Genomic DNA, 14001 nt, shown 5'->3' with positions numbered 1-14001 from the left:
GTAGCTCCAGCCGAAAGGCAGGAGTTAACAGCGATGAGCCCATCAAGGGCTGTTGAATTAATGTCATTGGAACTTATTTCTAAAGGAGGAAGTAGGACTCTGAGCCCGTGTTCTGCACCTCGCTCCCATCCACCCTCCAGCATCTTCCCTAAGCACTGGCTTTTCCCAGTCACCCCCTAGGCGCAGAAGATCCGCAGGAATGCCTCAGCCTGGGCTTTCCCACCGTTCACCAGTTCCCGTATCCTTTCACACCGCCTGCTGGGCCTTCCTGCCCCCGGGAGACAGGGCCTGCTCAAGGCTCTCCTTCATCCGTCTTCCTTATTTACACAAAGCCCTCAAAGGTGGAATTTTACAGCCGCTGGTTCTGAGCTGGGAGGTCAGTGCATTCCCAAAAGTACTTGGTCTTTTTATTTATATTTAAAAACATGTTATCTTTAGTTCTTGCAACAAATCTCCATGGCAGGTAGAATTTATAGATGGAAGAATTGAGGCTTAAAAGAAGACCAGTGACTTGCATAAGGCCATCCAGCCAGGACTGCTGTGTTTGGCATCAGAGTTCTCCATCACGCCACCCAGCCTGCTGTTTCCTTTCACTGGGATTATTTGTTACACACTTTCTATGAGCCAGGCGTGGTACTAGGCACTTTCCGTAAGTTATCTCTAAGTTTTTCATTCATTCATTCATTCGTTCATTCAATAAGTAGAGAACATCCTCCATCCGAGAGAACAATAGCCTTTCAAGGCAGGGAGAAGTGCTTCTTCTCTGAGCATCCACAAGAATTTCTGGACAGACCTGCTGACAGGACAGTGAAGGAAGGACGAGGTGGGGAAGGTCCCCTGCCCCGTGGACTTTATGCTGTGGGGCCGGCAACAGTAGCCTGCTTCTCAGCCAGTTCTCTGGCAACTTTGCACAGTAGATTTTATTCTCCCTAGTTTTCAGCAAGAATCCAGTTTTTGAGGTTTGAGCAGTGATCTCAATGGTGGAGACCTTGGAGATGACGGTGACACCACAGCCAGCACATCCTGCTTGGGATGTGAGCCCCAGCTACCACTGGATAATAGGATGACTCAACAACCAGCAGAAGATGGTACTCAAAGAGCAATGTAACAACGACAACAAAGAACTATTACCAATAAGGCAAAACTCAAGATTCAACAAAATCACTTAATTTTTTTTCATGGGGAAACAGACAGCGCTTATGAGCACTTTGTTAGCTATGTTAAGCATCTGTCTCCTGAGCAGCAGCTTCTATCGCCGGAAGTCGCTGGAGTCCTTGGCCAATCCTGGCTGCCCTTGACTGTTCTGCTCACATGACCGCTGCCTGAATCCCTTCTGACAGACAGAAGGGGTTTCATGCTAGACAGTGTGCTCAGTGAGAGTAATGGGTGTGATGAACCAGTCTTGTTGAATCATCATTACTGCTACTTTTCCTCTGCGGAGTTGACATGGAGGCAGACGGGCTGGAGATCTCTCCCCATGGCGGGGTGGCTGGAGCCCCAAGGCTGGGTCTGGATGCCAGGCAAGTGCCAGCCTTTGAGGGGGGCAGGGGACATGGGGAGAGACTTGGGAGGAAAATACAGCCGTGTTTTCTAACTGAGGCCATTGCAGGAGGTTCTCTTCTGTGGATTGATTCCCCAGGTGGCTTTGAATGAAGGACGGGGACATCGCCGCCCCAAGACTTTGATGGGGGAGCAGTTCCACTTTATTTCCCTGGACCTTCTGCTGAGCCTCTCCTTTGGGGACCTGCCACCTACCCCTTTCTGTTCTGTATTTTCTTCTCTCTCCCTTTCTGCCAGAATGCTAAGCTGTGTGACTATCAAGCATAAACATTTACGATGGAAATGGCTGAGGTGAATGGACAAATCCTTAAGGGTAGAGGGAAGGTTGAGAGAGAAACTGGCTGGCCATTTCTATCCTTATGGTTTCCCTGGAGCAATGGCTGCCATTTTATTTTCTTCAGAAGTGCTGGATGGTTGTGACTGGTGACGATATTTTTGGGCAAATTCTCCCCTCCCCAGATTGCAAAAGGAGCCCTACCTTTTGGTGAACTGAGAAACGATTTAGGGAGCGAGCTTTGAGAAGTCAGCTCCACTGTTTGCCCCACTTGCCCGTGAAGTAGATCTGACCTTCTGGAAGCTTCACTAGTGTTCTTTCCTCTCCCTTCTCTCCTGTCCTGGTCCCAATACTCTGGAGGAGACGAAGACCCAGAAGCATCAGAGTCAGAGGAGGAAGAAGGAAGAAAAGTGAAAGAGAAGACTGTACATCCTTGGGCAGGGGTCGGGGTAAGGTGGGGGAGCTTTAACTTGGATGAGAGAAAAGTTTTATGTATTTATTTTTAAATTGAGGTAAAATTTACACAGAGAAACACACAGGTCTTAAAGAGTACAGTTGAATACATTTCGACAAAAGAATACACCTGTATAACCAACATCCCATCAAGATGGAGAAAATTTCCATCTCTCCAAGAAGCTCCCTTGCGTTTGCTACCAGTCAGTCACCATCCCCCAGTCAACCGCCATTCTGATTTCTCTCACCACGGTTTAGTTTTGTCTTTTCTAGAACTTTCTACGTTTTTGTGTCTGGCTTCTTTTGTTTAACATAATGTCTTTGACGTTCATCCATATTGTTGCAAGCACAAGTAACTCATTCTTTTTTTTTTTTTATTTCTGAGTCATATTTCATTGTATGGATATACCACAATTTTAAAATTCATTCTCCTGTTGATATTGATGGACATGAGTGTTTTCACTTTTTTGGCTATTGCAAATAAAGCTGCTATGAACATTTTTTTACATGCCTTCTTGCGGACATATGTTCTCAATTCCGAGTGGAATTGCTGGTAGGTGTATATCTAACTTTAAAAGAAACTGCTGAATAGTTTTCCAAAGTGATTATAGCGTTATACAGGCCCCAAAACAATGTATGAGAGCTCCAGTTGCTCCACATTCTTGCCAACATTTGGTGGTGTTAGCTTTTTTCATGTGAGCCGTTCTAAGGGGTGTGAAACGGTGAATGTTTTCTTGGGGTTTTAATTTGCATTTCCCTGATGACTAATGATGTTGAGCACCCTTCCATTTGCTTACCATTTGTACATCTTTCGTGAAGTGTCTGATCAAGGCTTTTGCCAGAGGGTAAAGGTTTAATTTGGCTTGAATTACCTCTTTTATTTCCTCAAAGTGAGTCTTAGGTATTCAAACGGGACTTGCCAAGTGACCAGAGATGCCATCACCGGGCGGGGAAGGGGGATAAACCTGTAATAGAACATGTTTGAAAGTGGTGGTTAGAGATGAATAGAGCTACTTCCTGACTATTGAGAGTTAAAAAAAAAAAATTAGGTTAAGAAGGGAGAGGCAATCTTTCAGCATCAATCTCTCTTACTACACTTGGCTTTTGAGCCTGGCTCTGACAATTTCCATCAGGTGAGCCACCTTAATGGCAAAACATTGGCCATCGATGAGCCTCAGTTTTCTAATTTGGGGACTGGGGATAACAATGCCTGGCAAGCCTGCTGGGAGGATGGTAGCAAGTAAGATACTTGCAAGTGCTCAGGAACGCAAGACATTCTTCTACAAATATCAACTCATCCAGTGGGGGCACCCCTCTCCAACCCCTTGTTCTTCAACAGTCCTTGTGATGCCTTGAACTCCTGTTGAACCAGGCCACGTTCTCCCCCGTCGACTTGAACAATGAATCCATCACTTATCTGGGATGTGGAAAGAGTAGGTTGTTTCCCAGATTGTGTATCAATGTCCGGGAGCCTGGCCCCTCATCAGGTGGAGACTTTTGGGGTTGGTGTGAGGACTCTGAACATTTATCCCTGCTCGAATCCTCATCAGAGAGTGCCTTTCTTGCCTTAAGAAGAGTCCTATTTCATTTCTTTCTGCCCAGATTTCAACCTGCTGGGTCTGAACTAGAAAAGAATTGCCCGGTGATTTTCTTCAATGACTTTTTCCACCTAAGATAATTAGCTGCTTTCATAGGTCCCACTCTGGCTTATGAATTATTTTTTATTTAGTCGAATTGACACAACTGGGATGAAAAAAGAAAACTTGCACGCTTTTGACTAATATCTTCATGCAGGAAGCAAGTCCTTTTCACTTTTGTTTAAATCAAGACAGCTTTAGATGAGAAAAAGAATCAGGATTCTACTAATTGTTCTCTCTTTTTAATTATCTCAGAATTTAAAAAAAAGGTCAAGGAGAGGAGTCTGATAATAAACAGGGCGAGGCTGGCATGCAGGCTACGAACGGACGTGAAGAGAGTAACTTTACTGGAACTTTTCTTTTTGGGAAAATCTCTTCAAAAGGCTCCTAGATTAAAGCTCTGATGTGCCTTTTTGTGTGTTGAATTCTGAATTCTGAAGCTCACCGGTTGGAAGGAAGCACAGATAATTTTCTTTTTTTTAATCCCAGGTGCTCAGAGACTCAAAGGTTTTAAAGTCCTGTACCCATGGTGAATTGCTGACTAAAAGGGGACGGAGCAGATCTGGGTCCCTAGGTATGGAGACCATTGTCATCAAGAGTCAGAAAATGAAACGGCTCTGTATGTAGGTCAACGACCCCCTCTCTACTATAAGGTAAAAAAATTAAGGATGACCTAAAATCTACTATGTATAAAAAGATTCTGGAGAAACTAGCTCTTTCTTGTCAAAGTGATAATGTTTATACTACCCGAAGCCAGACCTCCTCGGAGTCTAACTTTAGGGGGACTCTTTAGAGCTGAAAAGCATGGTCAAAACCTCAAGCCCTTTCTGACATCTATTCATTTTTTATCCTTCAAGGTAGTTGGCTGTGTTATTATAGAGGTGTTCAATGGAATCTGCCAGCATTTTCCATTATAATCATCGATATCGAAGGGATCCGAAGTCAGCTGTTGCATAGTTCTGCCTGAACTTCTGGTGGTATTCATCACTTATCTTAAACTTTTCCCCAAACACCAGGATTTAAATGAGTCCGGGCTGTCAAATGAAATAGCCAGGAAGAAAGATTCACACAGAGCGACACATAGAGACAGAAGAGAAAATGAGAAGAAAAAGAAGAAAGAGGAGGAGGAAGAAGAAGACAAAGGAAAAGAGATTTTTAAAGGCCCCACTTTAATACAAAGACATTTTAAAAGCCCTTATTAAACAATGTCCTGGATCTGTATGATTTCTGAATTATCAACAGAAGCCAGGAAATTAGTTTCTATTGCACAGCACATAAGCTGAATAGCTCGAATGGGCTGCACATACCTCAGTTCCCTATGAAATGCAAATATAAACTTGTTGGCTTGTCTTAAGGGCTATTGTCAGGACTCAAAATATTTTGTGCTCTAAGTGTTGCATTCTCATTTCTTAGTAAAAAGCAATATTTTCTTATACTGTAAGTGGGGAGTGGGAGCCCAAGGTGTGAAGCAAACTTGGTTTTTAAAACTCTTTCTATTTTAAAATTATTTTAGATTAACAGAAGAGTTACAAAGATAGCATGGAGAGTCCCCAAATACCCTCTACCCAGCTTCCTCTAAAGTTCACATCTTATGTTATTATTGTACATTTGTCAAAATTAAGAAATTAATGTGGGTAAAATACTATTAACTGAACTGCAAACTTTCTTTGGATTTCACCAATTTTCCTACTAATGTCCATGTTCTGGTCCAAGATCCAATCCAGGATACCATGTTGCATTTAGAGAACTTAATTTTGAACAAGAGAAAAGTAAATATAGACATGCTTTTTTCAGGGGTGGGAGGCATGGTCTGTTCCTAGACAAGAAATATCATCAAATGGGTCATATTTTCCACAGAAATGGGAGTTATAATTGAAAGTTATATTCTTGACTAAGGATATCACAGCAAATAAGACATAGGTGACCAACAGATATGGAAATAAAGGAAAGAAACAACAACAAATCCCCGTATTGATTTAAAATAGTGAAACACTGTTTCAATTTCCATAAAATAAACAAATTGATTATACCAGAGGACCCAGCCATTGCAGTCAGCACCTGTGTAATTCTTACTATATGCCAGGTGCTCTTCTAAACATTTTACCCATGTTAACTCGTTTAATTCTCATAACCGTCTTATGTAATAGACTCAGGTATTACCCCATTTGACAGATGAGAATGCTGAGACACAAAGAAATTAAATAACTTGCCAAAGGTTGCATAGCTAGTAAATGTTGGCATTGGGGTTACTCTAGGCCTGAAATGTGGTAAAACAATACTGTAGCATATAAAATTGTATGGTATAGAAATATGATCAAAATTGAGTGCAATCAATGTACAACTGATTAACAATTTTGCCTGCTTCCCCCCCCACCCCCCCCCCCCCGGTATATAGAAAGACTTTTGCAATTGATTTGTTTGGTTATATCCTTAATAAAGCTGATATATCTTTTTGTCCTAGAAGTTTTCCAGTAGAAATCCATCTACCCACACCCCCAATTTTTCCATGCACATAGTATATTCTACACATTTCTGTCCCAGTCCTAGCACATATCATTACCTTCCTCTCTCCTACAACTGCAAGCATCTTGAGAGCAGAGACCATGTCTAATGCAGCACAGCCCAGCACCTTGTACAGTTCAATAACTTGCAGGAATGGAATCATTATTGGTTGACCTTGGAGCTGTGCTTTGCAAAAACAGACAGAATTTCTATAATTTTGTCATCAGATGGCAACTTTGTACACCAGCAAATCCTCTACCAGATGAGTCAAGAACAGAAATTGGAAGTTAAAATGAGGTAGAAATTAATCTCATGTTGAATGATTGGAAAGAACCTTCCCGTAGAAAGTGGAGGATGCCTGCAGTTGACGAAATGGGTCACAAGGTTTGAACTCACTTCCCAACGTGATTGGCAAACGCTGAATTTCTTGACCTCTCATGGGGCCTCTGGGCTCCCAGATTGGGGCACAGTGAAGGGGACCCAGGCAGAGCCCTGTGGGCTCTTAGAGTTGAGGAGATGGAGATGGGAGAAGGGAAGCCAAGGTGGCTAGAGTCTGTGGGGCAGAGTACTGGAGCGGGGATCTTCAGAGAGAAAGAACTCTGCAGAGGGTCCCCTTGAGTATTCAGTTGAGTACTGATGGGTGTATGTGTGTGAGGAAACTGCTAGGACTGGGGAAATAGCCATTTGAAAGGATTAGATGGACTTGTGCCCATAGTGTGCATGGGTTCAGGAAGAGTGCCTGTTCTCAACAACCAGGGTGTAAAACTTCATAAATAATGGGGCATGGATTAGAGTAACTAAGAAGGGTGTTGTCTCAGTAGTGGGGAAAATTAACCTTAGACTAAATCCTGCTCTGTTTTTGCCTAACAAAGCTTAAAAGCAAGACCTGAAAGGATCAAACTATTCCCAGATAACTTTACATCCCAGAGCAGAGATCAAGAATATTGATGGGGGGCCAGCTCTGTGGCCGAGTGGTTAAGTTTGTGCGCTCTGCTGCAGTGGCCCAGGGTTCGGATCCTGGGCGCAGGCATAGCACCGCACGTCAGGCCACGTTGAGGCAGCGTCCCACATCCCACAACTAGAAGGACCTACAACTAAGATATACAACTGTGTACAGGGGGGGTTTGGGGAGATAAAGCAGGAAAAACAAAAAAAGATTGGCAACAGTTGTTAGCCCAGGGGCCAATCCTTAAAAAAAAAAAAAAGAATATTGATAGGAATACACAAAAATGTCCAGCAGCCAATGAAATAAATGAAAAGAAAAAAACCCAATCAGTTAAAACTGACTCAGATAATAGCATTAGTAAACCAGGATATTAAAATAGTTATTATAACTGTATTCCATATGCTTGAGAAGCTACAGGAAAGACTGAACATGATAAGTAATGACAATGGAAGATAAAAAAGACCTAAGATTGGACTTCTAAAGTTGAAAACTATCATGTCTGAGAAGAAAAATACACTGGATGAGATTAATAGCAGATTAGATATTTCAGAACAAAAGATAATAATAGAGGAAAAAAATGTAAAAATCTAACAGCACATCACTGAACTGTGGGAACAACTTCAAGTGGTGTAACATACATGCAATTGGAGTCCCTGAAGGAGAGGAGAGGATTGTACAGAAAAAAATATGAAGAAATAATTTCCAGCAATTTTCCAAATTTGATGAAAAGTATAAGCCCACAGATACAAGAAACTCAATGAATCTCAAAGACAAGAAAAATGAAGAAAACTACATCAAAGCACATTGTTATCAAATTGCTTAACACCAGTGATAAGAAGAAAATCTTAAAGCCAGAAAAAAGGACATTATGTACAAAAGGACAGAGATAAAGAGGATAGAAGATTTCTTATAAAAAATGCAAGTTAGAGATAGTGGAGCCATGTGTCTAAAGCAAAGAAAAAAAACCCTGTCAACCCAGAATTCTCTACCCAGTAAAAATAGCTTTCAAACACTCAGAGGAAATAAAGACTTTTTCCAACATGCAAACACTGAAAGAATTCATCACCAGCAGACCTTCACTATACGAAATGTTACAGAAAGGCCTTCGAGCAGAAAGAAGATGATGCCAGATGGAATCTTTATCTTTACAAAGGAATGAAGGGAACTGGAAATGGGACCTACATGGATAAACATAAAAACTTTTTTTCTTCTTATGTCAATATATTTAAAAGATAATTGACTGTTTGAACAAAAATAATATCAATGTATTATGGGACTTATATGCGGAAGTAACATGTGTGATACCAACAGCACAAATGCCAGGAGAGAATGGAAGTATACCATCATATAATTTTTATATTATATGTGAAGTAGTATACTGTTACTTGAGGCCAGACTGATAAAGCAAAGATGCATATTATAAACTCTAAAGCAACTACTGAAATAAAACAACAAAAAGTTATATATAATAAGCCAAAATGTGGAATCATGAAAAATATACAATTAATAAAGGAGAAGGCAGAAAAAGAAGAAAAGAGAACAAAGAATGGATGAGACAAATAGAAAAAAATAGCAAGATGTTTCATTTGAACCTAACCATATACAAATAACATTAAATGTAAATGATCTAAACACCCAATTAAAAGGCAGGGACTATCACATTGGATAAAAAACAAGACCCAATTATAATCGACACTTGACCCAATTGACCTAATTGACACTTATGGAACACTTCCAACAATGGCAGCATACACCAGAGCAGAGATCAAGAATATTGATGGGGGGCCAGCTCTGTGGCCGAGTGGTTAAGTTTGTGCGCTCTGCTGCAGTGGCCCAGGGTTCGGATCCTGGGCGCAGGCATAGCACCGCATGTCAGGCCACGTTGAGGCAGCGTCTTCTTCATTTTTCTTGTCTTCGAGATTCATTGATTCTGGTGCACATGGAACATTTACCAAGATAGATAGAATACATTTTGGATCATAAAATAAGACTCAAAAATCAAAAAAGAAATGAGAAAGTATTTTAAACTGATTGAAAGTGAGAATATAATATATTAAAAGTTGTGGGATGTAGCTAAAGGAGTATGTAAGGGGACATGTATAGCACTAAAAGACTATATTAGGAAATAAAAAAATCATCAAATCAATGCCGTTAGCTTTCATCTTAAGAAACAGAAAAAGAAGAGCAAATGAAACCCAATGTAAACAAAGAAAGGAGGACAATGAGGATCACAACAAAAATCAATGAAACAGAAAACAAAAAATGAAAATCAATGAAACTGAAAGCAAGACTGATCAGGGAAAAAAAATAAGACACAAATCCCAATATTATGAATGAGAGTGGTGATATTACGACAGATTCTACAGCTATTGAAAGGATAATAAGGAACAACGTTATGCCAATAAATTCAACAACCTAGATGAAAGAGATAAATCTCGTGAATGATAAAAATTATCAAAGCTCGCTCAAAAGAAATATCCTGAGTAGGAGCATAGCTATTAAAGAAATTCATACTTAAAAACTTTCTGACAAAGAAAACTCCAGGCTGAGACAGCTTCATTGATGAATTCTACCAAACATTTAAGGAAGAAATAATAACAATTTTACACAACCTCTTCCAGAAAATAGACGAGGACGGGACACTTCCCAACTCATTTTTGAAGCCAGCAAATTACTTTAATAACAAAACCAGACAAAGACATTACAAGAAAAAAACTACAGATCAATACCTTTCAAGAACATAGATGTGGATATTTAAAAATTTTCAGCAAATCAAACCCAACAATTTATAAAAAACAGTAATACTCATGACCAAGTGTGGTTTAATTTCAAGAATGCAAGGTTGGTTTAACACTTGAAAATCAATCAATGTAAATAATTATAATAACAGTCTTAAAAACATACCATATGATTATCTCAATATATGTAGAAAAAGCATTTGAGAAAACTTAATATTCATTTGTCATAAAAACCCTCAGTGAACTAGGAATAGAATGGAGCTCTCAATCTGAAAAAGGTCATCTACAAATAAACCTACATCTAATATCATACTTAATGGTCAAAGATTGAATGCTTTTCTCTAAGATCAGGAATAAGGAAAGTTGTCTGTTCTCATTACTTCTATTAAACATTACACTGGATGTTCCATCTAGTGCAATAAAGTAAGAAAAAGTAATACAGGACATCCGTATTAAAAAAGAAGCAAAACTGTGTTTATTCTCAGATGACACGATTGTCTACATAGAAGTTCTATGGAATTTACAATAGGCTGCCAGAACAATTAGTGAGCTTAGCAAGGTTGCAAGATACAAGATCAGTATACAAAAATAAATTATTATCAATTTTATATAGTAGCTACACACAATTAGAAATTTAAATAAAAAATACCACTTATAAAAGCATCAAAAAATAAAAACTTAGGGATAAATCTGACAAAATATGTGCAAGCCCTGTATAGTGAAAACTGTAAGACACAGCTGAGAGGAACTAAGACCTAAATAAATGGAGAGCTTTACTAGGTTCACGGGGTGGAAGATTCCTGGATATTTTTATCATATCAGTTCTCCCCAAATTGATCTACATATTCACAGCAACCTCAGGCAAAACCCAGCAGGCTTTTTTGTAGAAAATGACACACTGATTTTAAAATTTATGTGGAAATGCAGAGGCTAGATTAGAAACAACTTTGAAAAAGAAGAACGATGCTCGAGAAGTTATACTACCTGACTTCAAGATTTCCTAAGAGCTACGGTATTCAATACAATGTGATATAGGTGTCAAAATAGACAGATCAATGAAACAGAATAGAGATACAGAGGAATGGCTTTGCCATGGAGTCCTGGCGACATTTTATATATCCCCATAGGTCACACAAATAGCCTTGAACTACTGCTGATCAAAGTCTTGTCAGAACACCCTGTGATACACCTGGATGGAAGGCTTGTAAGGACCTGCTATAAGGCCATTGTCCACTCACTTCTCTGTCATGAGACAGTTTCTCATTACCTCCTGGGTTCCGATGAGGTTTGGGACTTCCTGCCTTGCCCCTCTTAGAAGAGAGCTGCAAGCTATAAAACCGCTCAGCTGAAGTCTAGATTTGGCTTCTCAGCGACACAGCATCTTACAACTCACACTGCCATCATCTGGCCCCCTTTGTTTGGGTGTTGTCCTTTGTGGTGTGTGGGACGAGGACCAGGAGGAATTGGCACTTTTAGCTATTCTCCTTTTCGCTGTTTGTGTGAGTGATGAATGGTCTGAATCTAAGAGTGGCTCCTTGGGTCTTTATCAGCTGAATCAGGCAGACCTTGCCTTGTCTTGTGTGTATTTGACAAGAGGGTCCAGAAATAAGCCCATACATATATAGTCAGTTGATTTTCGACAAAGCCACAAAGGCAATTTAGTGGAGAAAGGAAAGGCTTTTTGACAAATAGTGCTGGAACAATTGGAAATCCACGTGCAAAGGGAAAAAAAAAGCTTCAGTTGATACGTCACACCATATGCAGAAATTAATTCAGTTGTAGACTGAAATGTAAAATACAAAATTATTAAATTTCTAGAGGAAAACATAGGAGGAAATCTTTGTGACCCCGGGGTGATGCAATGACTTTTTTAAGGTACAATAACCCAACACAATCCCCTAAGAAAAAAGTTAATCAGCTGGACTCCATCAAAATTAGGAACTTCGGTTCTTCAAAAGACACTTTTAAGAGAAGAAAATATAACCCAGAGACTAGGAGATAATATTTCTAAATCATTTCTGACAAGGGGCTTGTATCCACAATATATAAGAAATCCCAATTATTTAAGAAGAAAGTAAACAACTCCAGTTTTTAAAATGGGCACAAGACTTGAACAGGCATTTCACTAAAGAAAATACGTGGATGGCACATAAGAATGTGTAAAGATGCTCCACATCACTTGCTAGGGAAATGCAAACCGAAACTACAGTGGGATATTTCTACACAGCTATAGAATGCCTACAATTAGAGAGTGACCGTACCAAGTATTAGTGAGCATGTGAAGCAGTTAGAACACTCAGATGCTGCTGGTGGGTATGGGAAATGCTCCAACCATTTCGGGAACCAGTTTGGCAATTTCTTAAAAGGTTATCTTTTTCATCATATCATATGAGCCAGCCACTCCAGTTCCAGGTATCTATCCAGGAGAAATGAAAGTGTAGACCCACAAACAAAGGCCGGTACACAAATGTTCATAGCAGCTTTATTTGTAAGAGCACCAAACTGGCAACAATCCACTGTCTTTCTCCATTTGAAAGAATGAACACATTGTGCTTCCCCATACCGCGGAATACCGCTCAGCATGGAAAAGGCGTGAATGAAGGAAACACACAACCACATGGTGAATCGCAAAGTAATTACCTTGCGTGAAAGAAGCCAGACAAAATAGAGAATTCTAGCAAATTTGGACTAAACTATAGTGACAAAAAGCAGATCAGTGGGATAATGGAGAAGGGGAGCGGGAGAGAGAACAGTGGGATGGTTTCAGGAGCGGGTACCTATCTCCAGAAGTATCAAATTGCACACTTGAAACACCTGCAGCTCCCTATATGTCAATTACGCCTCGGTGAAGCTGCTTTAAAAAATGTATTGTTAGGACATTGTTTCCTTCAGTCACTCTCAAGATGCTTGGTGGTCCATGTGACTTTCTGAGTCCCCCCTCTGAACTCAGGTGATATTGGTAGGTGATGTCCTGCCTTGGTCACTAAGAGCCCAGTAGCCCCGCCTGCCCACACTTAACATGGTGGTTTTATTTTCATTTGATCCTCACCGCAGAGATAGAAGGCCAAGAAATTATAACCCAAGGGCAAGGACTAGAGCATTTTGACTCAAGAAATGTCAAGACGACACAATGCAAGCTGAGAAACGCAAACATAAATCCTGTGCAATGACACAGTGGCCCTTGCCGCCTCTCCCGGGACCTACTGCACCCCGTGGGGACAAACACTCTGCAAGGACAGCGCGGGGCTGGACGCAGAGCTGCAGGACTTCCAGGACCCCAGCTCCTGCGCGGGCGGTGGGCTGGGCGCCCCCGCGAAGGCCGGCACAGCTCGGCTTCCTGGTGGGACTCCGAAGCCCCGCCCGAGGAGCTAACCATTTATGTCACACTGTGACAATTATTCTGCATAAAATTATCATTAAAAACCCTAATTTTTCAGTCTCCAACCCCGCCAGTGGCCTTTTAGCATTCTTCTCGGGCCGGTGATCACCCGTCTCATTACCGCGGTGTGGCGCCTGCCCCCTCCGCTCGCAATCAAGCGCTAATTACACCCGTCCGGGGGCCGGGGCCGATCCAGGACCCGCCCGGGGCGTGGCGGGGTCTGCGGCTGAGGTCTAGGGGTTCTGGGTCTGGGTCCCGAGGCGGGGTCCGCGCACCGGGTGAGGGGTTCAGGGTCTGGGTTGGTTGCGGGTGGGATGGGCGGGGACCAGGATCAGGGCTCCAGGGTCCAAGGTCTGGGTCTGGTGGTGGAGTCGAGTAGGGACCAAGAGCGAGTCGGGGTCCGGGGCCTGCGGCCGAGGGCAGGGCCGGGAACTCGGGTGGAGCGGCCGCTGCGGCCGCCGTGGGGCTCTGATGGACGGCGAGGGCCGTGATGTTGGCCGAGGTGGGGTCCC

General features: G+C 41.6%; 1 protein-coding gene across 2 annotated transcripts in view; it reads right to left on the bottom strand.

Moving 5' to 3' along the window:
* ASB18 (ankyrin repeat and SOCS box containing 18) overlaps window positions 1-14001 on the bottom strand; it is a 59957-nt gene that overhangs the window by 22160 nt on the left and 23796 nt on the right. The gene's annotated exons all lie outside the window — the stretch shown is intronic.

The sequence above is a fragment of the Equus asinus genome, chromosome 19 (genome assembly GCF_041296235.1).
Source record: "Equus asinus isolate D_3611 breed Donkey chromosome 19, EquAss-T2T_v2, whole genome shotgun sequence".
Lineage (NCBI taxonomy): Eukaryota > Metazoa > Chordata > Mammalia > Perissodactyla > Equidae > Equus > Equus asinus.
This window is presented reverse-complemented; position numbering and strand designations above follow the sequence as displayed.